The sequence below is a fragment of the Dama dama genome, chromosome 2 (assembly GCF_033118175.1).
Source record: "Dama dama isolate Ldn47 chromosome 2, ASM3311817v1, whole genome shotgun sequence".
Lineage (NCBI taxonomy): Eukaryota > Metazoa > Chordata > Mammalia > Artiodactyla > Cervidae > Dama > Dama dama.
In genome coordinates, this window is record NC_083682.1 from 39,710,442 (window position 1) to 39,737,028 (window position 26,587).

The following is a 26,587-nucleotide window of genomic DNA, read 5'->3' on the forward strand; positions in this document are numbered from 1 at the left end:
ATGTTACTTTATTGACTATGAAATGAACTAGAATTATGAATTAAAAGTAGCTCTGAAAAAGTACATTGTAATGAAAAAGTTAAATTTATGATTAAAAACCAGTTTATTTCAGACAGTAAATTTAAATAATAAAAAAGTTTTTAAAAACTACAGGTAAAATAAAAAACTACAGGCAAATATCATTGCTAAATTACCATGTTGTTCTTACTGAAATTAATTCAGGATTATGTCACATAATAATTACATTGTCAATGATTTCTATTCTTAATAGCCAAAATTCTAGAAGCTAGGAATATATAACTTGTGTAAATATTCATTTCTTTGACATTTACTTCATTATCAGTCTCAGGCAGTAAGCTTCACTCAGGACAGCAATCTATCAAAACTGTGTGTTGAACATTTACTGTGCTATTGTACTATTTTTCCCTCAATCTCTTAACAGTTCACTCCTTTTCTCACCTCCTGTTCTGCAGCCTCACAGAGATGGATATCTAGTGCCTTAATCTCTTCACTTTCTCTCACTTTACAGGTCCCTTTTGATCTTTTCCTTCTTATCTGGCTTGAACCTAATGGCTATTCATTTGAACTATTGTCTCACAAATATCTTTGATTCATGTTAGTTCAAATGTATCTGCTCAGCAAAGCCCAAACCTGCAGATCAATGCTGTAACTGCTCTTTCCACCCAGATGCTGAAGTTTTGTGGGAAAGGGAATCACCCTATTCTGCTAATAGTAAATTCTACATAGTCTTAGCTTTCATAACCAGTTGGGCACTATCTTTATCAGCTTTCTCTCTCATTTCCCTCAAAACAAACAAACAAAAAACGGTTTCTAAATCATTACCATCTTCCCCCAAGTCTTTAATCACCATACTCGCTCATTTTGACATGCTAGAAAGTCCTCTCGCTCGCTGAGAAAACTTGTGGTCATTAGCTGCGTCCTCTCTGCACACACACACACCACTCAGGCCTGGAAAGCTAACGGATGGCCACAGTCAGCCTCGTCCTACTCCCTTCCATCTTTTCTTCTGTACTCCTCTGCCTCTCATATTAGAGGCTGGCAAACTATGGCCCATGAATCAAGTCTGGCTTGCTGCCTTCTTTTGTAAATAAAAATTTTGAAAGTAGCATGCCCATTTTTTTTAACATATTATTTATGGCTGCTTTTATTTTATAATGACAGACTTGAGTGGTTTCTACAGAGACAACATGGCCTGCAAAGCCTAAAATATTTATTATCTAGCACTTTATGGAAAGTTTGCTGCCCTCTGATTTACAGAGTCAACATCTTCCTCTATCTGGATCTTTTTATTTAGCCTAAAAATATGGCCCATCTCTTTTCTCATCTAAAAGTGTTTGTTTGGGGTAGGGGAGCACTGGCTCAAAGTCTCTACAGTGAAAGTGAAAGTCACTCAGTCGTGCCTGACTCTTTGCAACCCCCTGGACTATATAGTCCATGGAATTGTCCAGGCCAGAATACTGGAGTGGGCAGCATTTCCCTTCTCCAGGGGATCTTCCCAACCCAGGGATCAAACCCAGGTCTCCAGAATTGCAGGTGGATCCCTTACAGCTGAGCCACAAACACTCTGCAGGCATATACCAGTTTCTCTCTTCCCTTTCTAAAGAAACAAAGAACGCTCAGGAAGAGCGGCACATTCTCTTCCTTTACGTTTTTCATTTGTCCCTTTGCCAGGTAATCTGACTTTTGCCCATACTCCCTTTTTTAAATTAATCACACAATGTTAATGATGACCTTCTACAGGTCAAGCTTAAAAAAATTAACTTTAATAACCCATCTTTAGGTATTTTCCCCTTAAACCTCTGTGACCTAATATTCTTAACAAAGAGTGCTTATCAGGGTCATCTCTACAGCATCCACACCTATGCCACAAACTAGAATTACTCTACTTCATTTTATTGCCTCTCAGGTAGGGATTAATAATACTATTCCAATTGGGGAAAAAGTAGTCAAGTAACTGGAACAAAATCCTGCAGAAAATGAGAGAATACCTACCCTAGATAACTGTCAATATATAATCTCCATCCTCACCATATAGGATGCAAACACTTGCCCTTGCAGAATACATCCACCTTGACCACTCACTCTTCCTTCTCTCTCTTCCGAGTTACTGTCATCAATGAACTAATAAAAAATAAGAAGAAAAAAACTGACCAAAGGAAGTCTAGGACATCTTGGAGAACAAGATTTCTTTTCCATTATCTCCTGGAATGAAGAATAACAACATGCTGCTGCTGCTGCTAAGTCACTTCAGTCGTGGCAGACTCTGTGCGACCCCATAGACGGCAGCCACCAGGCTCCCCCGTCCCTGGGATTCTCCAGGCAAGAACACTGGAGTGGGTTGCCATTTCCTTCTCCAACGCATGAAAGTAAAAAGTGAAAGGGAAGTCGCTCAGTCATGTTCAACTCTTAGAGACCCCATGGTCTACAGCTTACCAGGCTCCTCCATCCATGGGATTCTCCAGGCAAGAGTACTGGAGTGGGGTGCCATTGCCTTCTCCGGAATAACGACATATAAGGAACAAAAAGCCTTGTTTCTCTTAAAAAATTGACACTCCCATAGATTAATGCCATACATGTATTTGGCAGAGATGTGAAATACCTTACCAAGGATCTAGATAATTAATCAAAATGTTCACTCCTCATAATGACATTTGGTCTAGGATATGTTCATAAAAATTAAATCTCTATACCAGTAACACATGCACACTTATTTTATATGTGATTTCCATATTTCTCAAGTTGAAATGAGAGAAGGCATAGTGAAGAAACATTATGTGCTTTCTTTTAGGGTACGAAGGTAGATAGTCAGTAGGAAATTGAGATGAATAATCAAAATTTCTATTTCTCATGATATTGATTGGTACAGGATATGCACACAGAAATTTTCTATTAAAGTGGCCATAAAAACAAAAAAGGACACACAAATATACAAAACCACTGACATATCAACCAATAATTTACATCTAGGTAAGAGGAAAATATTCTCTTTATAGTTTCTAAATGGTGAGAACAGATTGAGTAACTATCACTATTGACATATGCTTTGACTTCTAAAACAGAACAAAATCAAATTAAAAAATCTGGTGGAAAGACACATATTTCAACTTCTACTCTGTATCTATACCAAAGCTATGTGAATCTGTGCCTCTAAGTAAGTCACCAATCTCACCGAGGAAAATTCTTTTTTTTTTTTTTTTTTGGTTTTACAGATTTATTTTCAAAGGGCAAAAACACTTAAGACAATTTAAATACAAGTCTAAACAGAATTACTCTCAAAGTCAGCAATGATGCAGAAATGTGTTCTCACTGCCAGACACTCGCCAGCATCTTCTGAGCCTTCTCAGTGAGGAAAAGGGGTCTGATATTTTATTCATATACATCCTTCTTATCTGCAACGTAATCTACAATTTCTTGTGGGCACATTAACTTCTCCGCATCTGTATCAGGAATTTCAAACCCAAATTCGTCCTCCATGGCCATGATAATCTCCACTTGGTCCAAACTGTCTAAGCCCAGGTCTTTCATAAAATGGGAATTTACTGAAAGCTTTTCTGGGTCAATCTTGTCATAGAGTTTCCAGAGGTAAAGAACACGGTCCTTGATTCCCTAAATGTCAAAGGCGGTGCGTCGCTATACTGGCGGCACGGCTGGGTAACTCTGCCTGGAACCTGCGCGAGCACAAAGGCCGGCCGCGGGGCCCCCGGCCTCGTCCGGTCTCCGCGGCGAAGAGGGCAGCGCTGAGCGGCCGAGCCGCGGCAAGCCTGGGGAGCCTGGGCAGCGGCGTGAAGGCCGTGGGAAGTCGGCGGACACAGGCGCGAAGGACACGAGCCGCCATGGCTACGCCGACCCAGGATCTACAAATTCTTAAAGAGTAGATCAGATTTATACCCTGTCCATACCTCTGCCTTCCAGTCTTTCACTCCCAAAATCATAATTTTATTGGGATACTTTAACATGCATCATTATGCTCTGTTGATCCAAGCAAGTAAACTTTAGACTTAAAGAACTGTAACAATACAATTAATAAGACAGATTTAATAAAAAAAATAAATTTTTTTATCCCACAGGAAACATCCCTTCTTTTAACATATTCATTGAACTCTACTAAAGTTTATTACTTGTTAGACCACAAAAATCAGTTATTTTAAAATGTAAGACTCATAAAGGCAATATTCTCTGATTGTAGGACTTCCCAGGTAGTGCCAGTGGTAAGAACCAACTTGCCAGCACATAAGGAGACATGGGTTTAATCCCCGGGTCAATTCCTTGAAGATTCCTTGTAGGAGGGCATGGCAACCCACTCCATAGAACCCCTTGAACACAGGAGCCGGGATGACTAGAGAAGTCCACAGGGTTACAAAAAGTTGGACATGACTAAAGTAACTTACCATGCATGCACAGTAATTTAAAAGTGAAAATTAAGAACTAATACATAGGAATAAAACTAAACAATGATAACCTTTTCAAAATGAAGAAAAAATTTGAAACATTATTAAAAACTGTAACTTTGTATGATGACAGAAAGTAACTAGATTTATCACCATGATTATTTTATAATGCATAGAAATAAATCAACATGTTGCATACCCAGGAACTATCATTGTATCACAGATAAATGCTACTTCACAAACCAACCAAATAACTCTTAGAAAAAGAGACCAGATTTATGGCTAACAGAGGTGGGGAGTGGGGTGTATGTGAAATTGGACGAAGGCAGTCGGAAAGTACAAACTTCATGAAATAAGTAAGTACTAGGGATGTAAAGTACAAAATGATAAATATAATTAACATTGCTGTGTGTTATATGTGAAAGTTATCAAGAAAATAAATCCTAAAAGTTCTCATCACAGATATTTTTTCTAGTTCTTTAATTTTGCATCTATACTACATGATGGATGGCCACCAAACTTACTGTGGTAATCATTTCATGATGGATGTAAGTCAAATCAATGTGCTATACACCTTAAACTTATACAATCCTGTATGTCAGTTATATCTTAATAAAACTGGAAGATAAATACTATATAATAGGAAATAAAATTAATATTTCAGGCCATTTAGAAAAACCATAAAAATGGGAATATAATGTATGACCTTTATGGAATTCTTTTAAACACAGAGATAAGTTAATAGGCTTAAATGATTATTTTTTTTAAAAAGAAAGTAAGATGCATTTATATTAAGATGTTAAAAAAAGCACTCAAAATAAAAATAAAATGAAAAGAAGAAAATCCCAAAAAGAAAATCAGAAACTAATGGGAACATAGAAAAATGATAAAGAAAGAAAGCACTTGGTTCTTGGTCTAGATAATAAAACTGATAAATGTATGGCAAATGTAATCAAGACCAAAAAAAAGATCATATGTTTCAGCACTAAGGAAAAGAATATAACCACAAACACAAAAAATGATATGTAAAACTATAAGAGAATTGTGTACATGTTACTGTCCCCATAAATATAAACAACAATAAACGTAAAGTAGGCATTTTGTCACCAGATTAAAGGCTTGTGTTTGAACGCAGACAAGATAGTGCAATAGTTACATAAATGTAAATTCCCTAGCTGCTGTAAACCACATTTTATCCATCTACAAATGGGAACTTGAACTATTAAAGTAAATAGAAATGTTTTGACAAGTGTTGCCTACGTTATTGTCATCACTGCTGTCATGACCTCCTCATCCTCACTATTAATACTATCTCTGATTAATGCTTAATATGTATCTAAACAAGTTAAAATATCAAAGATTTGCTTTTCTATTCTAATCAATATTTTAATCACTCCATAACAACCAGGCTCAGAACAGGCTGTTTACTTTATTATTAATTTTCCACTGAATTGCAAGTATTGACAACATTCATTACTTCAATAACATATCCTCTGGGCCAGAGGTGGGGCAAGTAGAATCTTAACTGATTTACAAGACCTATAAGGGTTCATAATGTAGTGCTTTTAGAGTTATGTAATTGTCATTAAATAAATACACAAGCATCAAACCTATGAGAAAATGAAGAACCTGAGGTAAATAAATTTGATACCAAAAAAGTCAGGAGTATTTTTTTCTCATTTTTATTAGTAAACAGGAAGGTCTCATATAAACCTCTGAGATCTGAAAACAAGAAGAGTGTTGTCCCTTTAAGTTCATAAATCTTAGAATGAGGCAAACAGAAAACCATTAAGACTGGATCATATATATATATAAAACATATATACACAGAAAATGAAGGTTGAACACCAAAAAATTGATGCTTTCAAATTGTGGTGCCGGAGAAGACTCTTGAGAGTCCCATGGACTGCAAGCAGATCAAACCAGTCAATCCTAAGGGAAATCAACCCTGATACTCATTGGAAGGACTAATGCTGAAGTTGAAGCTCCAAAACTTTAGCCACCTGATGTGAAAAGCCAACTCACTCGAAAAAACCCTGGTGCTGGGAAGGATTGACGGCAAAAGGAAAAGGGGACAACAGAGGATGAGATGGTTCGATGGCATCTCCAATTCAATGAACATGAACTTGGGTGAATTCCGGGAGATGGTGAGGGACAGGGAGGCCTGGCATGCTGCAGTCCATGGGGTCACAAATAGTTGGACATGACTCAGCAACTGAACAAAAACTATACACATACATACATATATATATATATATATGTATGTACATAGTTTTCCTTTGGGTTGTAATGCAGGTTATTACTGTCACAGCTACATTAAGTGAAAAAGTAAGAAGTAAAATTAAATATCCAACTTCTGATATTCTCTTATTTTAGGCCAAAATAATAATCACTAGCTTAAAACTTGTGTAATGGAGTCCATCAGGAGCAAAAACAGCTTGTTTTGTAGCATAATTGCAAAATGCCAAAAATAAAATACCATTGACCTTTGAACAAAAAGAGGATTATGGGTACAGACCCTCCACACAGAGCAAAAAGGGGATTAGAGATGCTTGTCCCCCTCACAGCTGCAAATCCATGTATAATTTATAGTCAGCACTTCTCCTATACAGGCTGTCCATATCTAGGGCTCCTCATATCTCTGTTTCAGAGTTCATAGATTCAACAAATCACAGGTCAGGTAGTGCTATAATATCAACAATTGAAAAAAATTAACATATAAGTGTATTCATGCAGCTCAAATCTTTGTTGTTCAAGGGTCAACTGTAAAGCAAAAACCCACAAAACAAAAACTGGTAACTATGCCTACCCATCTTCTCGGATTAATCTATTTACACATTATACACACCTTACGTTCATTAACACAGTAAATATTTATAGCACACAAAAGAATCCAGAGCTTAAAATAAACACAGAAACAAACAGTCTTCCACCCTCAAAGAACTCACTGTCTGAAAGTTCAGAGGAAGAGTATAAAGATGAACAATTACAAAACTACATGATAGATGTATGCTTTATCTATACATCTATTCTGTATCTATGACAGAGATACACAGAAAATACTAGTTGTTTATCGAGCATCAACATAAATTGCTGGACACTTTATAATTTTTGACATCCTCTTTAAACTTTTCTGTTAAGGATTATCATGCCCATTTTACAAAGATAGAATTGAAGTTTATTCAGTTTAGATTGGTAAACTGGTGAAGGCCTGATTAATGTTTTCATTAAATTGAGATATCTGAGAAATTGTCAGCTTTTGAAAAGCAGAATGCACTGGTCTAAGGTTCTGAACTTGCCACATCTTGGCTTCTTCTGAAAGCCATCGCTAATTAAATTGGTCTCATTGATTTCATTAAGTTTTGGGGGAGATCAAATATGGTAATTTATGACAAAGTTATTGAAAAGTAGACAATATTACACCACTTATAAAATGAGATACAAGGGTACAGAGATGAAGGTCTGCCGGAGTTTTAGAATCTAGGTCAAGCAACCAAAGAGCCAGGAACTAGTACAGGATGGGAAATGAATCTGAAACAATCTTACTTATGTAAAACAGTTTAACATTCAGCCTTTGCAAAACAACCTCAAGGTAAATGGCACTGAAACTACAGTTTTTCTATTTTATTTGTGCTAGAGTAACAATTAAAACACAGATCAAGTAGAAAACCATCTGATTTTCCCCTCTTAATTCAATCAGCGAAGACAAGGAATTTACATAATGTAGACCCCCAAAGCAAAACTTTCCTTCCATGGTATATTCCTGAGCCCAAAGAAAATGAATAATTGCCTTGACTCCTCACTACATCTTGTCTATGCATCTACCATCTGCTTTTAACATGCAAAAAGAGTCACTCGTAGTAAAATAAAATCATCTAAGAGCCTTATCAGTGATTTTTTTCCCTCTCTCTTCCTGTTGCCACCCTCTCCACACATTAGTTGAAGTCTCCTGAACTTACTCTCTTTGGAACCCTGACTTTGTTGCAAACATTTCACTCCAAGTTTTGTTTTAGGCTTCCTTAACATATCGTCATACATTCAGGTCTCTCAAAATGTCTGCAGAAGGATCTGGAGATACTCTTTCCATGGGGCAAGAGCATTCTGTCAAAACAAATTATACACCAGAAACTAGAGAAATAAGAAAAATTAGACAGCAAAATATACCACTGATTTAAAAAAAAAACCAAAATAATGCTTACTCAATTTCATTAAGTCATTATCATTACTTCAAAAACCACCACAGTACTCACATGCAAGCAACTTTCAATTATTCAGTCCTAAATTAAGTCCATATTTAGTTGTGAATTAACAATCATTGAGAAACATTTTAAAAGTAAATGTGTTCTGTAACTATTGCCGGATTTTCCACTGTGTACAGAACACACACATATACACACACCCACTGTACCATGACGGTACCACACCTTTTGTATATTTAGGTATACAAGGAGTATTGGCAAATTCATTTAATACAGAGGACAATAAGAAATTTCTTCCCATTGATGCTTCAATTTTGAATACATAATACTGTTGACATCTGGCCTCAGGCCCTGACTAGAACAGTTATCATAAAAAATGTTGTTGGAGTTTAGCTTTCCTCAGTGAAATGTTAGAATCACAAAAGTCTAGTAAAGCTTCATATGTGATTAAATGCTAATAGTTGTAACTGAGGCCAGACCAAACTAAGATCATGGCATCTGGTCCCATCACTTCATGGGAAATAGATGGGGAGACAGTGGAAACAGTGTCAGACTTTATTTTTTGGGGCTCCAAAATCACTGCAGATGGTGACTGCAGCCATGAAATTAAAAGACGCTTACTCCTTGGAAGGAAAGTTATGACCAACCTAGATAGCATATTAAAAAGCAGAGACATTACTTGGCCAACAAAGGTCCATCTGGTCAAGGCTATGGTTTTTCCAGTGGTCATGTATGGATGTGAGAGTTGGACTGTGAAGAAAGCTGAGCGCTGAAAAATTGATGCTTTTGAACTGTGGTGTTGGAGAAGACTCATGAGAGTTCCTTGGACTGCAAGGAGATCCAACCAGTCCATCCTAAAGGAGATCAGTCCTGAGTGTTCATTGGAAGGACTGATGCGGAAGCTGAAACTCTAATACTTTGGCCACCTCATGTGAAGAGCTGACTCATTAGAGAAGACCCTGATGCTGGGAGGGATTGGGGGCAGGAGGAGAGGGGGACGACAGAGGATGAGATGGCTGGATGATATCACCGACTCGATGGACATGAGTTTGAGTTAACTCCAGGAGTTGGTGATGGACAGGGAGGCCTGGCGTGCTGCAATTCATGGGTTCGCAAAGAGTTGGACACAACTGAGTGACTGAACTGAACTGAACTGAGGAAAACTATAAACTTTATTGAAAGACACAAAATATGTAGAGACATAACATGTTCTTATATAATATTAATACAATTAAAATTTCCCTCATTACCAATTTAAAACATAAAGCTAATTAAATTCTAATTAGAATTGCAAAAATACTGGACAAAATCATTCTAAAATTCTTAAGAAGAATAACTGTTTGGTAACTGCAGAGGACTTCTGTAAAAGTAGACAAAGAAGAGGGTTTTGCAAATTTCAATATTAAATCTTACTCAAAAGATACCTTGCTTAACTAGTATGGAACGAAGGTATATTCATAGAACAAAATTTAGAAATAGTTCCAAATGTAGGTCGGGATTCAATATATGATTTGATATGAATTCCACTCTGGACTGTAAAAAGATGATTTACTCAATAAAAGTTTTAAACACACATGGCTATCTATTTGTTATCGACAAAATAAGATACTTCACACTTAATTCAAAAAGAAATTTAGGATGATTTAGTGATCTAAATGTAAATAATAAGACAATAAAGATTTTGGAATAAATGCCTGAAGATATTTTTATAACCTTGGTGGCATAGAAGACTGTCTTAAACATAATTAGAATCCAGAAGCCAAAAGAAAAATTAAAATGTACACATTTGACTACATAAAGTTAAATTTTTCTGAGTTTAAAGTAAAAGGCAATAAAAATCAGGTCAAACTACAAATAAACTGAAAGAAGCTACTTCTGAAACTTACAGTCGCCCAAAGGTTCAAAATAGTAAGAGTCCTAATACCAAGAGCAGGGCAATTTAGAAAAGAATACTCTAGAAAAACAGACAAAAGATATGAACAAAAATTCTGTAATAAAGAAAGTGTGGATCCCAAGCACAATTATAGCAAGATATGTGAATTACAATACTATAGTACTATTTTCACACTTAATAAAAATTTTAAAAACATTAGTTGCATCTAGCATTCTGAGAAATGTGTATAAATGAAAACTTTCATAGAGCTTTAAAGTCTTATTGAAGGACAATGTGATAGTATCTTTTAATATTTGAAAACAAGTACACTGACCTTGCAGTTTCATTCCTAGGAATATGCTTTATGAAATATTTTCCTATAAGCACAGAGCTGTAATTCTAACTATGTTCAATATGATATTGTTCCCAATAGCAAAGCACTATAAATAATATGTGTTCATTAATGGAGAAATGTTTGAATAAACTGCAGCTTGTCCATATAAAATAATAGGTAGCTACAACTAAAAGAAAGCAGTAGGACTAATGACTTAAGAAGAGGTCTATGATATAATAAATACATGAATAAAAAGTTAGAGAATAGCAAATCCAGTATGATCATGTAAATTTTAATTTTTTTTTTTTTTTTTGCCAAGAGTATATCTAGTGAAGAACTGGAACATAAAACTGTATAGAATTTGAAGACACATATGATATATACATACCTCAAAAATAATATTGTTGGTAGATGGAAACTATTAATGTCAGAGTATTGAATTATTTGCATATATTCATTTTTCTTTATCCAGAAGCAGTAGACTTAATCAACAGTTATTAATATTTACTCCTCTAACAAGGACAGCAAATACTTTAGTATTAGCTAAAAGGTCTTAAAATTATCAGAGTTAAGGGCAGGGGCAGCACATGAAAGTACAAAGCAATTAGCTGTTCAAGTTTCAATTTGTTGAAAAAATAAACATCTACTAGGAAAAGAAGCTTGAGATTATTGAAATTCACCAAGTTACCACTAATTTTTTTTAACAGGTCCAAGATGATTTGGGGGTTCAGTCGACATTGAAGAAACACCTGCTGTGAAGGGCCATGGTTAAAGTCAGAACCCTTATGATGTCTGTGGCAGATGATCTGAAGATTGAAGAGTCTGTGCCCACTCAATATTGCAGGTAAACAATGCAGGGCTTATCCTGCATTCACATTTCTTCACTGGCAGTTACAAGACAGAAACACAGAAAGGAGCGCTCTAACCTCCAACAGAACTTTAGATTGCAAGACGAAAGAAGTCTGTTGAAACTGTTAAGAGACCTACACAAAATATAATTGTCTAATATGAGATTCAGGAGCCAGGTCTAGAAAATATCAGAAAGGAGAGTCAAGTTACCTACATTTGTTAGGCTCCTGCAACACGTGAGGCACTGGATTGTAGGTCTATGCTTATCTTTTCATTTGATGCTTTTTAAAGGTTCACTTACTCATGGATCAGGGAGGTGAAAGGGTATTTTTGTTTGCTTATTTGTTTTATTGCATAGTTATGTTAAGTTGGTAAATAAAGGATATTCAATTTTTTGTTTGTTTGTTTTGATGTTATATTTCTACTCACTAGTGACTCTTTTGTCTAGCTAACTCATTAGTTTCATAGTGTATTCCTTTGCCTTTCTTGGAAGTTCTAGTTTCTATGGCGTCACCCGCTGATAATGCTAAGTTTCCTGAAATTTAAAATTTATACTGCTTATGCCATTACTATGTCTTACTGCATTAACTGAAATCATCAAAGCAATGATAAACAATAGTAGGAGTGATCAGGTTAATTTTTTCTGATTTTACTGCTAAGGCTCTAAAAGTTTTACAGCTAATTCCACTGTTTGTTGTTGTGTTAAATAACTGGTCTTCATCACAGTGAAAAAGTCTCCTTTAATACTATTTTACATCACATTTTTTAAAAGTCAAGAATGGTCCCTTTTTAACTTTTTTAAATGTACTTGAGTGTGTAGTTGTTTCACCTTTCTTATTTTTAATATTGTGCTTTTTGTTTTCATAATGATTTGCTAGTACCTTTATATTTTTTGTATTTTCCAAAATATTTACCAGTTTTACTATTATTTATATTTATGATATGTTACTAGTTGTTCACTTTGTTTCATTTATTTTCTCTTATTGATTTCACCTTACACTGATATTTACTAATTTTTCTCATAGTTCATCTTTATTCATTATTATTTCTTTTCCTTTTTAGTTTAAGTTTGGCTTTATGTTCAATTTTTCTTTTTTAAGAGTAAAAGCATTTGTGTTTACAATTTTCTCTGAGAGCAGCTTTAGCTATACCATAAGTTCCTATGTAAAGTGTTATCCTTTTAAGATTTCTGGGTAATCTATAATTTCAGACGTGTTTCTCTTACATTTTTTATATAGTGGCTATTTTTTAAAGTGTTATTTCATTTTCCAATAATTAAGGCACTTTGTATATTTCTTTGTTTGGGACTTTGTATTATTTTGTTTTATTTGTTATGCTTTTCCCTTTGGCCTTGAAATCAAATTGATCAGACAGTAATATTGCTTTTAGTTTGCTATTACCTGATATGTTATTTGCCTACACTTTTGTTAGGGAGGAAATATTATGCCATTTTCTTTTAGATAAGTTTATTTGTAAACAATGTATAGATGAATTTTATTTTCTAGCCCAATCTTAGAGCTTATCCTTCCTTCCATAGGGCAATAACTCAACCCACTCACATTAATTTTGGCAACATACATGATGCCTTTATCTTTTTTCATATTATATTCTTTTATATTTGTCTTTTTATCCTTTCTTTTTTCTGCTTCCTTGCTTTTATTAGATTCTTCTTAAGTATTCCTTTTGTATTATAGTCCAGGAACTGTACCATACATCTCACTTAACTATAAGTGATCTTTATTCTTTTAGTCATCATATTAAACCTGTGGTCACAAAGAAATAAAATAGTAGCCACACTTCTCTACCAACTGAATACCATTCCTCCACTTCCTTCACCACCCAACTCTTACTTCACTAAAACAATTTAGAATTGGTGTCTCTCTATATATTTTGACTTCCGAGAAATACTTGAAGCAAACTTTCTTGAAGCAATACATATTTCTGAAAATAAAATGTGATTAGAGCAATTCCTATTGTTTTGGAAAATGCTCTCAAGTTTATCAATGCTGAAATAGAGCCCTACTTTCTTCCTAGTGTTCATTCATTGTTGTTCCAATAGTAATAATGAAGGAGAGTACACAGAAGAATCTTCCAGATAATTTCCTTTCAAACTTTTCAGTTCATCATTCATTTTCACCCAAACATTTTCTGTTTGTTTCCCTTCCATGTTTTATGCAGTTTGTTGAGTCTTTTCCTTAACTATGTAAAGGGAAGCATTATTCATAACTTTCACAAAACCAACATTGTATCTTTCAAATAATGAATTCTAAAAAAAGAAAATCACTTGAAATATCTTGTTTGAAAGATAAATATTTGCCAAATAAGAATGCAATCTTAAAGCAATTCTCAATGATTGTCTGCTTGATGCTCAGGTTATATATTATTTCATTAGAGTATTACAATCTTTCTACTTTGTTCTTCTTTATCATTAAATAACTAAAAGCAACACTATTCAAAACTTCAAACATGTTTTATCTAAGAGGCATGAAATTATAATACTCATTTCATCAGAGGCACTATTACTAGCTATCCATTTAAGTGATTAAAAGAAATTATACTCCACCATTTCTAATTTTGGGCTTCCCTTGTGGCTCAGCTGGTAAATAATCTGCCTGCAATGTGGGAGATCTGGGTTGGATCGCAGGGTTGGGAATACCCCCTGGAGAAGGGAAAGGCTATACACTCCAGTATTCTAGCCTGGAGAATTCCATGGACTGTATAGTCCATAGGATCACAAAGAGCCAGAAATGACTGAGTGACTTTCACTTTATTTCTAATTTTAACCACCTACACGGATGTGTGTTTTAAAAATAAGTTTAGAGAAAGCAAAGATAAAAGAAAAAACTGGATGAAGACCACACAGTGAGACAGTCAGAAGGAGGCAACCCCTGCTTACTTTTAATTCAGAGAGTGATGGGTGAAGAGATGCCTCAACAGCCTACTCAGAATCAAATTCATCACAAGGCTATCTCTAATGCCTTAAGAGCATCTGGCATCACATGCCCTACCAAATATGCTAATAATCGAACAAAGAAAACTTTCTGAATTTCATACATTGCATGCTAAATGGAAAGAAAATCATGCCTGATCCTACAAAATGCAAAAGCAACAAAAACAATACTATTTACATGTGTTTCAGTGTACAAGTCTCCCAACAGATAAACACTAACTGGGTTGTGAAGAAAATTATAAAATAAACAATTGAGGTTATCTATTTCATTACCGCAAAGAAATCCAGGTCTGTTAAATTTTAGTATTTTCAATGGAGGGAGGCAAGTTTCTCATGAAAAGATTTCACTTGAAGACTCTGATTAAACTACAGAGAATGTCTCTCGAAAACCATCCTTAGTCAGAGACATACCCCTGGAAATACAAGCTGGTATGTGTTCCTTATTACATTTCAAACAGTACATCCTTAAAAAAAAAAAAAAAAAAAAAAAAAAACAACTTCATACCAGCATTGGGGAAAAGTTAAAGAGTAGAAAATAATTTTATAAAACTGAGATCACCTCTTTGCCAATCGACAACATCATTGCTTGATTTTGTGGTTCAGTGGTGGTTTACTTGCTAAGTTGTGTCCTACTCTTATGACCCCATGAACTGTTGCCCACCAGGCTCCTCTGTCCATGGGACTTTCCAGGCAAGAATACTGGAGTGGATTGCCATTTGCTTCTCCAGGGGATCTTTCTGACCCAGGGATCAAACCTGCATCTCTTGATTCTCCTGCACTGCAGGTGGATTCTTTACCACTGAGCCACCAGGGAAGCCTGATTTTTGTTGTTACAGTCCTCAAATCCTGTGACAACTGGAGACTCAGCCATTTAGGGAGTTATAGGAGGCAAGAATATACAATGGAGAAAAGACAATCTCTTTAACAAGTGGTGCTGGGAAAACTGGTCAACCACTTGTAAAAGAATGAAACTAGAACACTTTCTAAAACCATACACAAAAATAAACTCAAAATGGATTAAAGATCTAAACATAAGACCAGAAACTATAAAACTCCTAGAGGAAAACATAGGCAAAACACTCTCTGACATAAACCACAGAGGATCCTCTATGACCCACCTCCCAGAATATTGGAAATAAAAGCAAAAATAAACAAATGTGACCTAATTAAAATTAAAAGCTTCTGCACAACAAAGGAAACTATAGAAAAGTGAAAGTGAAGTCACTCAGTCGTGTCCGACTCTTTGCGACCCCATGGACTTTAGTCCAACCAGGCACCTCCGTCCATGGGATTCTCCAGGCAAGAATACTAGAGTGGGTTGCCATTTCCTTCTCCAGGGGATCTTCCTGATCCAGGGATCGAACCCAGGTCTCCTGCATTGCAGGCAGATGCTTTAACCTCTGAGCCACCAGGGAAGCCCAAAGGAAACTATAAGCAAGGTGAAAAGACAGCCTTCAGAATGGGAGAAAATAACAGCAAACAAAGCAACGGACAAAGAATTAATCTCAATAATATACAAGCAATTCCTGCAGCTCAATTCCAGAAAAAAAACATGTCCCAATCAAAAAGTGGGCCAAAGAACTAAACAGACATTTCTCCAAAGAAGACATACAGATGGCTAACAAACACATGAAAAGATGCTCAACATCACTCATTATCAGAGAAATGCAAATCAAAACCACAATGAGGCACCATCTCACAACAGTCAGAATGGCTGCTATCCAAAAGTCTACAAGCAATAAATGCTAGAGAGGGTGTGGAGAAAAGGGAACCCTCTTACACTGTTGGTGGGAATGCAAACTAGTACAGCCACTTTGAAGAACAGTGTGGAGATACCTTAAAAAACTGGAAGTAGAACTGCCATATGACCCAGCAATCCTACCGCTGGACATACACACCAAGGAAACCAGAACTGAAAGAGACAATGTACCCCAATGTTCATCGCAGCACTGTTTATAATAGCCAGGACATGGAAGCAACCTAGATGCCCATCAGCAGATGAATGGATAAGAAAGCCATGGTACATATACACAATGGACTATTACTCAACTATTAAAAAGAATACATTTGAATCAGTTCTAATGAGGTGGATGAAACTGGAGCCTATTACAGAGTGAAGTAAGCCAGAAAGAAAAACACCAATATAGTATACTAACACATACATATGGAATTTAGAAAGATGGTAATGATAACCTTATATACAAGACAGCAAAAGAGACACAGATGTATAGAACAGTCTTCTGGACTCTGTAGGAGAAGGCAAGGGTGGGAAGATCTGAGAGAATAGCATTGAAACATGTATATCATCATATGTGAAACGAATCTCCAGTCCAGGTTCGATGCATGAGGCAGGGTGCTCAGGGCTGGTGCACTGGGATGACCCTGAGGGATGGGATGGGGAGGGAGGTGGGTGGGAGGTTCAGGATGCAGAACACATGTAAACCCATGGTTGATTCATATCAATGTATGGCAAAAACCACTACAACATTATGAAGTAATTAGCCTCCAACTAAAATAAAATTTTTTAAAAAAACTAATAATAATAATAAAGTCTGTTTCTACTCACAAAAGAAAGAAAGAAAGAAAGAAATTCCTCCAGTGAACTCCACACAGACTCATAACTGTTTGACCTTGGAAGAATCATTTAATCACTCTGAGCTTCAGTTCCTAAATATCTAAGGGAAAACCATTTGAAATATTTTACTTAAAGGATGAATATATGGCAAATAAGAATGAAAGAGTAAGAGCAATACTTAATGAGTATTTCAAGTTTAGATGATGAATTATTTGACTGGAATGCAAGAATCTTTCTATTTTTTACTTTATCAGTAGATAAGTGAAAGATTTTTTTTTTAATCAAACGTATTTTACCGTGGTAAGAAACTTTAATTCTCATTTTATCAGAGGTTATATTCTTCACAGATTTTAGTTTAATTGATATGAAGGACTTTGGAGGTTTATTGTTTCCATCTCTAGGCACAGGAGAAAGCCCTTGGGTCCAGCCAATATTATCCTGAAGAATAGCAGATGTCCTCAGTTTTAGGCACAGAACTGAAGATGCAGAAGCAAAATATTCTTTGAGTTTTCAGGTCCCAAGGTAAACAGTATGAAGCATGATGCTGAATAATCTGATGGTAAATTGGTAAATAAGAAAGGTAAGCCAAGATGAAATATCAAGAGTATTTTAAATAAAGAAGTCAAGGCAGGAAGAGATATTTTGAAAGCAGAAAGTAGGTGAGGGCTGGCAGAATTCCTAAGGAGTTCGTTCTGAAGAAGGGAGAAGGGCTCTTCATGAAGGTCTCGGAGTCTGGTCCTGAGCACGGAGTGGAGCAATGTCCAGGGAGAAGTTAAAATTGCAACAGGAATATGTTCTTGCCTTTTCCAGGCCTCCTTGTGATCAACACCTTGTGATTCCCCTTTCCTGACGCTTTAATTTCACTGCTAACTTATGGTCAAGTTTCTGCCTTTAGAGGTCATCAATGTACTTCTGCTTCCCAACTAAAGAAGAAATACCCCTTGCAGTAACCTTAATAAGAACTTCTTATCTCCAATTATCCATTTATTTCCCTTGGTTATCCATGGTTTTTTTTTTTTTTTTTTTTTTTATCACTGGAATTCTACATATATTAGGGCATCTGTATTTAAAGTAAACTTCTAGGCCTCAAGCCAAAAGAATCTGTTTCAATGAGGCAGCCACTAGAAAAATAAAAACAAGTCTCTCTGTCGATATGGTATTTTTCTTTCTGTCTCTCACAAAATACAGAAGCTGCTTTAGTGGCATATCTGCCTCTTCATTTAATCCTGGCCCTGTAGTTCTGTATGATGGTTTAGCTAATAGCAGTCAGCCAGGTAATCTTTTGCTCTAACTGTTTAAAATACTTGGCTAACCTCAGAGATAAATGGATTTTCTTAGATCTGGTTGGAATCTTACAAATATTTTCAGAATCAGCAAGTAGGCGGTGTTGATGGGAAGCCAAACACTAACCCCTTTATCTATTTAGTTACTTATTTTAATGGAGTATAATTGCTTTACAATGTTGCATTCATTTTTGTTGTATAAGAAAGTGAATCAGCCATATGTATTCATAGATCCCCTCCCTCTTGAGCCTCCCTTCTACCCGCCTCCATCCCGCCCCTCGAGGTCATCACAGAACTCCAAGCTGAGCTCCCCCTACAACTTTTTTGAAAAGTGTTAGTCACTCAGTCATGTCCAGCTCTGTGACCCCATGGAATGCAGCCCGCCAGGCTCCTCTGTCCATGGAATTCTCTAGGCAAGAATACTGGAATGGGTTGCCATTCCCTTTTCCAGGAGTCTTCCCAACCCAGTGATTGAACTCAGGTCTCCTGCATTGTAGGCAGATTCTTTACTGTCTTATCCACCAAGGAAGCCCCTACAACTCTGTTAAATAGCACTATTTCTTTGCAGACAACACCAACCAACCAGCTCACTCAAACATTATCTGTGTAAACCGACCCTAAAAACTGATCAGGATCTGCAAACCCCAAAATGGTCATTATCATAAAAATTTTTTAATTGGACTTGATGAGGTAGCTGTCAACCTAATAGCTTTGATTAATCTAACAGTGTTGTCTTGAATTTTGCTAAGCTCTCATGCATATTTGGCTTCCAAAGGTGTAGTACAATCTTAAAGTAAATTTCATACTCTTCTTGAGCTTTTTAAGTCTTTTTGAGAATAAAGAAGGTTTTGAAATAAAAAGTTGATGATTAGAAACCAGGTTTAAATATTATCTGTATCATTTTCTAGTTATTTGTTATTTGCCTTTTTCTGTATGATTTACTGCACTTGGATATGATAATCTCCAGGTCCATCCAGTGTTGCCATAAATGGCATTATTTCTTTCTATTATGGCTGAGTAATATTTCACTGCACATATGTGTATATTATATATACATATACGTGTGTATATATACACACACACACACACATATATATATATATCTGCATTCATCTGTTGATGGACATTGATTTGATGGACATTTAGACTGTTTCCATGTCTTGGCTATTGTAAATAGAGCCGGTGTGAACACGGGTATGTGCATTTTTTTGAATTAGAGTTTTGTCCAGATATATGCCTAGGAGTGGGATTGTAGAAGCATAGAGCAACTCTATTTTTAGTTTTTTAAGGATCCTTCACACTGTTTTCTATAGTGGCTGCCCCGATTTACACTGTACTAACAGTTGTAATTACAAGGGTTCCTTTTTCTCCACACTTTATGTAACATTTACTGCTTGTAGACTTTTTAGTGATATCAATTCTGACTGGCATGAGGTGTTACTTCATTGTAGTTTCAGTCTGCATTTCTGTAATAATTAGCAATATTGAACATCTTTTCATGTGCCTATTGGCTATCTGTACGCTTTCTTTGGAGAACTGTCTATTTAGATCTGCCCATTTATTTATTTATTTTGCTTATTTTGTTTGGTTTGCTATTAAGCTGTATAAGCTGTTTGTATATTTTGAAAATTAATTCCTTATTGGTGGCATCATTTGAAAATATTTTCTCCCAATCTATTGGTTGTCTTTTCATTTTATTTATGATTCTCTTTACTGTGAAAAGATTTATGTGTGACTCAGTCCCATTTCCTCAATTTTATTTCCATTACTTTAGGAGATAGAGCCAAAAAAAATATTGCTACAATTTATGGCAGTGAGTGTTCTACCCCTGTTCTCCTCTGGTAGTTTTCTGGTCTCACCTTTATATCGTTAATCCATTTTGAGTTTACTTTTGTATATGGTATAAGAGAATGCTCTAATTTCATTCATTCACATGCAGCCTTTCCCAGCACCTGTTATTAAAGAGTGTGTCTTTTTCCCCACTGTATATTCTTGCCTTTATCACAGACTGGCTGACCATAAGAGGGTGTGTTTCTTCCTTGGCTTCCTATTATGTGCCTTTGCTCTCAATGTCTGCTTCTGGGCCAGCACCACACTGTTCTGACGACTGTGTTCTGAGGTGCAGTATTTAGTTGGGGGCATGATTCTTCCGGCTCCACTCTTCTTTCTCAAGATTGTTTTTGCTATTTGGGGTCTTTTGTCTTTCCACGCAAAGTCTGAAACTTTTTCTTCTAGGTCTGTGAAAAATGTCATTGGTAATTTGACAGCAATTAAACTTAAATCTATGGATTGCCTTGGGTAGTATGGTCATTTTAACAACATTGATTCCTTCCATCCAAGAACACAGTCTTTCTTTCCATCTGTTTGTGTCATCTTTAAAACCTTAGGCAGGTTTATTCCTAGTTATTTTATTCTTTTTGACGTGATGGTACATGGGATTGTTACCTTAATTTTTATTTCTATTTTATTTTTAACACTTGGTTTCTTAATAAATGAAAGACTGAAGGCAGAGTGGTTCATGCCTGCCAGCTCCTCTGGAAGTGGTTAGCAGCCCTTTACAGCTAGGATAAATGATTTCTGTTACTATCAACCAACCTACCTGAACAATAGTTTTAGCATGCATCCACATGCCATCAGTTCCTGGTCTTTGCTGTCCTAAATTCATTGGATAAGGGATCATACAACCCAAAATATCACTTTTCTAGGTCTCTGGAATCCTGGTATGGGAGAACGTGAACAGGCTTTGTAGTTAGGCTAATCTGAATTTGAGTACTGGCTCCATCACTCATTTGACCACCAGCAAAAGCTGTATCCTCTGACAGTCAGTTTCCTTTTCTATAAATTGGGGGTTAACATGCTTAACTCAAACTTTTGTAGGTATTAATTAAGGGTCTGATGCTTGACTTAAAGTTAACGGGGTGAACCTCATCAGTTCTTTGCCATTGCTTCAGAAAAAGATTCATCTATATGGACATGTCAGGAGAATGCGATGACAGCACAGTTTTGTGAGCACTAGGTCTTCTTATTACAAATATTGTTTGAACAATGCATCCAGGAAAAATTAATCTGCATGGTATCTTAAAATGTAAACCCACCCTTTAGAGATAAAATTAAAATGTGTTATTTTTGGCATTTATTAGCAGCTTGGAAAAATAACTTTAACCCAATTAAAATATATGAGAACCTTAAAATTAACCTAAATTTACTGGTGAGGGAAAGGAGTTTCTAAAATAAGTAAAGACATATTAACCTTGTTCATTAATATAGACTGTATATTTCTGTCTGAATACATAATAGATCTGAAAATGTCAAAAAATAATATGGGTCAAGTCTGGGTATATGGTATTTTAGATATAATCTGGTTAATGAGTCAAAGCGGGTCCTCAGTCAACAAACATACATGAAACAAAATTGCTAGACTCCGAATTAAATCTCTCCAAGAAGGACTCTGGACTCCTTACTTGTCAATGAAAAAATCATGTCAAAGCAGGTAAATATCATCTGTGTAAAGTCTGCATGTTATGACAAAGAAGCAAATCAAGGACAAGAATGCTCACGGGATACGATGATTTCAGATGTCATGATTCATTTCATACTTTGAATAGCCTGGGAAACTGGGATAACTATCAGCTACATCCTTCAGAAGAGTAAAAGATTCCTTTTTCATGCAAAAAGGAAAAGTGATATCTACTGATCCTTCAGAGAGCTAGAGAAATAATGGATCTTGTCTTTCTGAAGATCCTTGAGATATGTGAAATCACTTTTATGTGAAATCACTGAGTCACAATTTTTGTTATAGAAGAAACACAACCACATTTTAACAGAAAGATAGTATACTTATTGTAAATAGTAGTTATTGCTTGTTTTTTTATGAATTATGTACATGCATTAATTCAGATAATTTCATTCAAGCCTCATAATGACCTTGTGAGAGAAGTATTGCTAGATTACATAGATGAGGTAACCGAGGTACTGAGATGTTAAAGTAGAAGGAAGTATCAGTGTTCATACCCACCTGTGTCTTATTCTGTATCACATTCCTGATTGTATTATGCATTATCTAGAGCCACTATATCCCCCTTACATAAGAACTCAAAAAAATTATTGCTTGGGAACGCTGTCATTTAAGTGTTGTTTTAGTTAATTTAAAATACTTTTTTAATACCTCAAAAGGAAGGTGTCAGTGAGGTAAAAGTTAGAGAAAACAACCAGCAAAAGAACTATGTTAAAAGCTTCCGTAAAGTAGATGCTACTACTCTGTAAGTTTCAGGTTGAATGAAGGTTGTGGAACCTAGTTGGACAAAGTCCAATTAAATTAAACATTTGCCATATGGTTAGAAAACCAAAGTAGTATCCAGTGTGCCCTTTAGGTTAAAACATAAGAACTTTCCAATGATACAAAAAATAGCATTTACTTTGCCCAGTGCCCCCTGGAACACCTGGGAATTGTGTGGAATTTGACAATTAATACTTGTTAATTCCATAATATTACTGTAAAAATAAGGCTAGATATATATTTACATAATTCTTTCTTCTCTTTTGTGACCTTTTGCCCTCTTTTAAAAATCACTTGTAGAATGATTTTTAAACTAAGTAATCATTTCACGTTCTACTAATAGCTGTATACTGCTAGCCCCAAAATGTTGGGATTTTTGCTCTCTCCTAGCTTGCTGTCAAGTTTAGGTTTATTCACAGCAAGAGGTCTTAGCATGGGGATTTTTCTCCCCAGCAATTCTTTATCAGACTTCAGAGGCATTTATGAAACACAGTCAAAGACCTATCTTCATTTCTAAACAAGCTCCACTCAAATGCCAAGATTCCCTCAATTCTGGGAAAGTCTGCCATTTCCCAGATAAAACCTGAGATATCTTATATCTAATTCAGGCAATTAAATAGCACCAGCCAAATAATGAAATAGTTCTTTACACATTATATCTAAATATGAAGCAATGTAGCACTGTTATTATGAACAAGATCTTGGGCTTTAATTCCTTCTCCACCATTTCTTAATGGTATAAACTTCTATAGGTCGTTTGGCATTTCTGAGCCTGTTTTCTTCATCTATATGGATATTAATCGCACCTACTTCATGGAGTTATTATGAAGATTAAATAACATATTGTATATAACAGCGCTCCAAGCATGAAATCTGCAACACAATAAGTACTCAATTAGTGTTAACCATAGTGGTGATGATGATGTTTAAATTAGCATAAGAAACAGATGTTACATGGAAGAATGCTGGAAAATGGAAAAAATGCAACAATTTGGGTTTTCTTAATCACCTTAACTCATTTTATAAATATATTTTAAGGCCCCTGAGGGTATGTAACACTTCTTATTTGACCTTGAATCTCCAGGATTTATCACAGTGCTTGGAAACTGGTAGGCATTCAGCAAAGGTTGGTTGAATGAGCAAATTCTCATAGGTGTTGTCTAATTCACCTTGGCAGTACTCAGAAGTTCAAAGAACAAGAGCTATGCCTCTCTGAATTCCCTCTGGAAGATAATGGGATCACCCGAAGAAGGGGACAGGACAGGGTGAAAGGAGCTGAATCAGTGTTCTAGAGCAAAATCCTGTTGTATATCCCTAATCCAATATATGCTCTATAACACTTCTTATTTTGAAATCTCATTCAATTTTCAGTTTCTGAGACAGCTCCATAGACCACTTACTTGGAAAAAATTATACATTCTAACTCTATGATAGACTAATGCTCAAAAAACTTACTGGGTAGAATTTTCCCTTTGGAATCTACTAAGGATGAAAAGAGTTGTTGAATTTTCCTAAAGATGTCAATATTAATACACTTTTTAACCACTCCCTGTATATATTCAAGTCAAAGCACAACAAAACAGTACAAAAATAATACATGGTTCAAACATAACACAAATACCTATTTCATTGCCCACTACACCATGTAATATCATGCTATTCTCAGTGCAAGACAGAAATACAAATCACATCTCACTATGTGTGGTTCAAGCCAGGATATCTACTCATGGCCCAACGGTAACTCAGCAATGCAACGATCTTGCTAAAGGAACATTCAGAGGGTGACCAGAGAGTGATGCTTTCTCTAGAGGAAACTCTCACATCATGAGTAGCACTGACACACAAGCTCACACAACACGCTACGCAGCTATTGCCCCGCCTTGTCAACGTTCAGAAACTCACTATGCTATGCACACTATGAATCTCGTAACTGGTACCTATTTAGAAACACATTTCCAGCCTGTCTCAGACAGTATAAAAGTACTAGTGCCAGAACTATTTTAAATACTTTAAATATGTTTGTTTCTCTAATCCTCATTTTTCAATCTCTATTTCATCTTTCCCTTCAGCATACAAACTCTCTAAGAGGATTATATAAGGTTCCAAGTACAGTGCCTGAAATCTAGTTAGGGCAATTAAGTAGGAAACACTATTATCCCTATTTCACAGATAAGGGAACTGAGAGAAAGAGATTTTAAAAAATTGCTCACAATTTCCCAGCTAGTAATAGGCAGATTGGCTTGGGTTCTTAACTATTATTATATTTCCTCTCAGCTTCATGGCATACATTTTTAGGGAGTATCTTTTTTTCAAGGGAATTCTATGTTCCTAATTTTATTTTTATTTTATTTTCATTTTACCTAGAATTTTTTAATTATTTCTAATGTCCTAAGGGCTTCCCTTGTAGCTCAGTCGGTAAAGAATCTGCCTGCAATGCAGGAGACTCAGGTTCAATTCCTGGGTGGGAAGATCCCTGGAGAGAAAATGGCAACGCACTCCAGTATTCTTGCCTGGAGAATCCCATAGACAGAGGAGCCTGGCATGCTACATTCCACGGAGTTACAAGAGTTGGACACAACTTAGCGACTCTACCACCACCACTAATGCCCTAAATATTCACTGGAAGGACTGATGCTGAAGCTGAAACTCCAATGATTTGGCCACCTGATGTGAAGAACCGACTCACTGGAAAAGGCCCTGATGCTGGGAAAGATTGAAGGCAGGAGGCGAAGGGGATGACAGAGGATGAGACGGTTGGATGGCATCACTGACTCGATGGACATGAGTTTGAGCAAGCTCTGGGAGTTTGTGATGGACAGGGAAGCCTGGTAGCAGTCCATGGGATTGCAAAGAGTCAGACATGATTGAGCAACTGAACTGAACTGAATTAATATGATCTTGTTAAAATTAAATATATCTTTATGCAGAACTTAGAGGACTTAAATAGCTTTTATTTGTATAACAGTGGTATAGTAGCGGAGATATAAAACGTAGAAAGAGCCAGACTCCTTAGAGATGTGGAAACTGATTAGGTTTTCTTGCCACTGGTGAGGAAAAGATACTTACTATGGAAATAAGTGCCTCTTCATTGCTAGATTTTATATTTCCGAGTTTCTGCTCGATCAGCCTATCTGATGTACTGTCACTAATGCAATACACTAGGCATAGCACTTTGACTCTCAGGCTTATTTCATTCTTCAAAAAATACAGAAAAGGCATGTCAATTTCATGGAGATGTTGTGAGGATTAAACAAGGCAAAAGAGATTTTTAAGCAGGAGAGTGACATAATCAGCTTTGCATTTTAAAAGAACACGCTGGGCTACCACGGAGGAACTGTATTTAGAGAATAATACAGGAAATAAAAAGTCAGATTCAGAGATAAGTGACCTCAGTGAAAGATGAGGCTGAGTTGCAGTAGAGTAGTGACAATTAAGTTGGAGGGAAAATAATGTGTATGAAGTTGGACATTTATATACGGAATCGACAACATTTAATGATTACATGGAGTTAGGAATAGAAAAAAGGAAAGACCCTAAGTTTCTGATATCAGCAACTCAGTAAATCAAGGTACCGGTTACTATCCCTGGGATGACTGAAGGAAGAACAAACCTTACTGGCAAAGAATCAGATTAAAAATTCAGTTGGAAACATGTTGAGTTTGAGACTGCAAGATGCGATGTCAAGTACATCACTGGACAAATGGGTTTGAAGCTCAAAAAATGTACATATCTAAAGCTAGATATTCTTGTTTGGTACATTAGTAATATTTCAGGCCATGAAAATAAAAGAGATTTCCTCGAGAAGACATGGCTTGAAAAGAGAAAATAGAACGTAGCCC

The 26,587-nt window shown here is 36.0% G+C and overlaps 1 protein-coding gene and 1 pseudogene across 10 annotated transcripts in view; both read right to left on the minus strand.

Annotated features, from left to right (window-relative positions):
- DLG2 (discs large MAGUK scaffold protein 2) overlaps positions 1 to 26,587 on the minus strand; it is a 2,226,746-nt gene that overhangs the window by 1,669,886 nt on the left and 530,273 nt on the right. The window lies entirely within an intron of this gene.
- On the minus strand, positions 3,206 to 3,857 carry LOC133067429 (acyl carrier protein, mitochondrial-like; annotated as a pseudogene).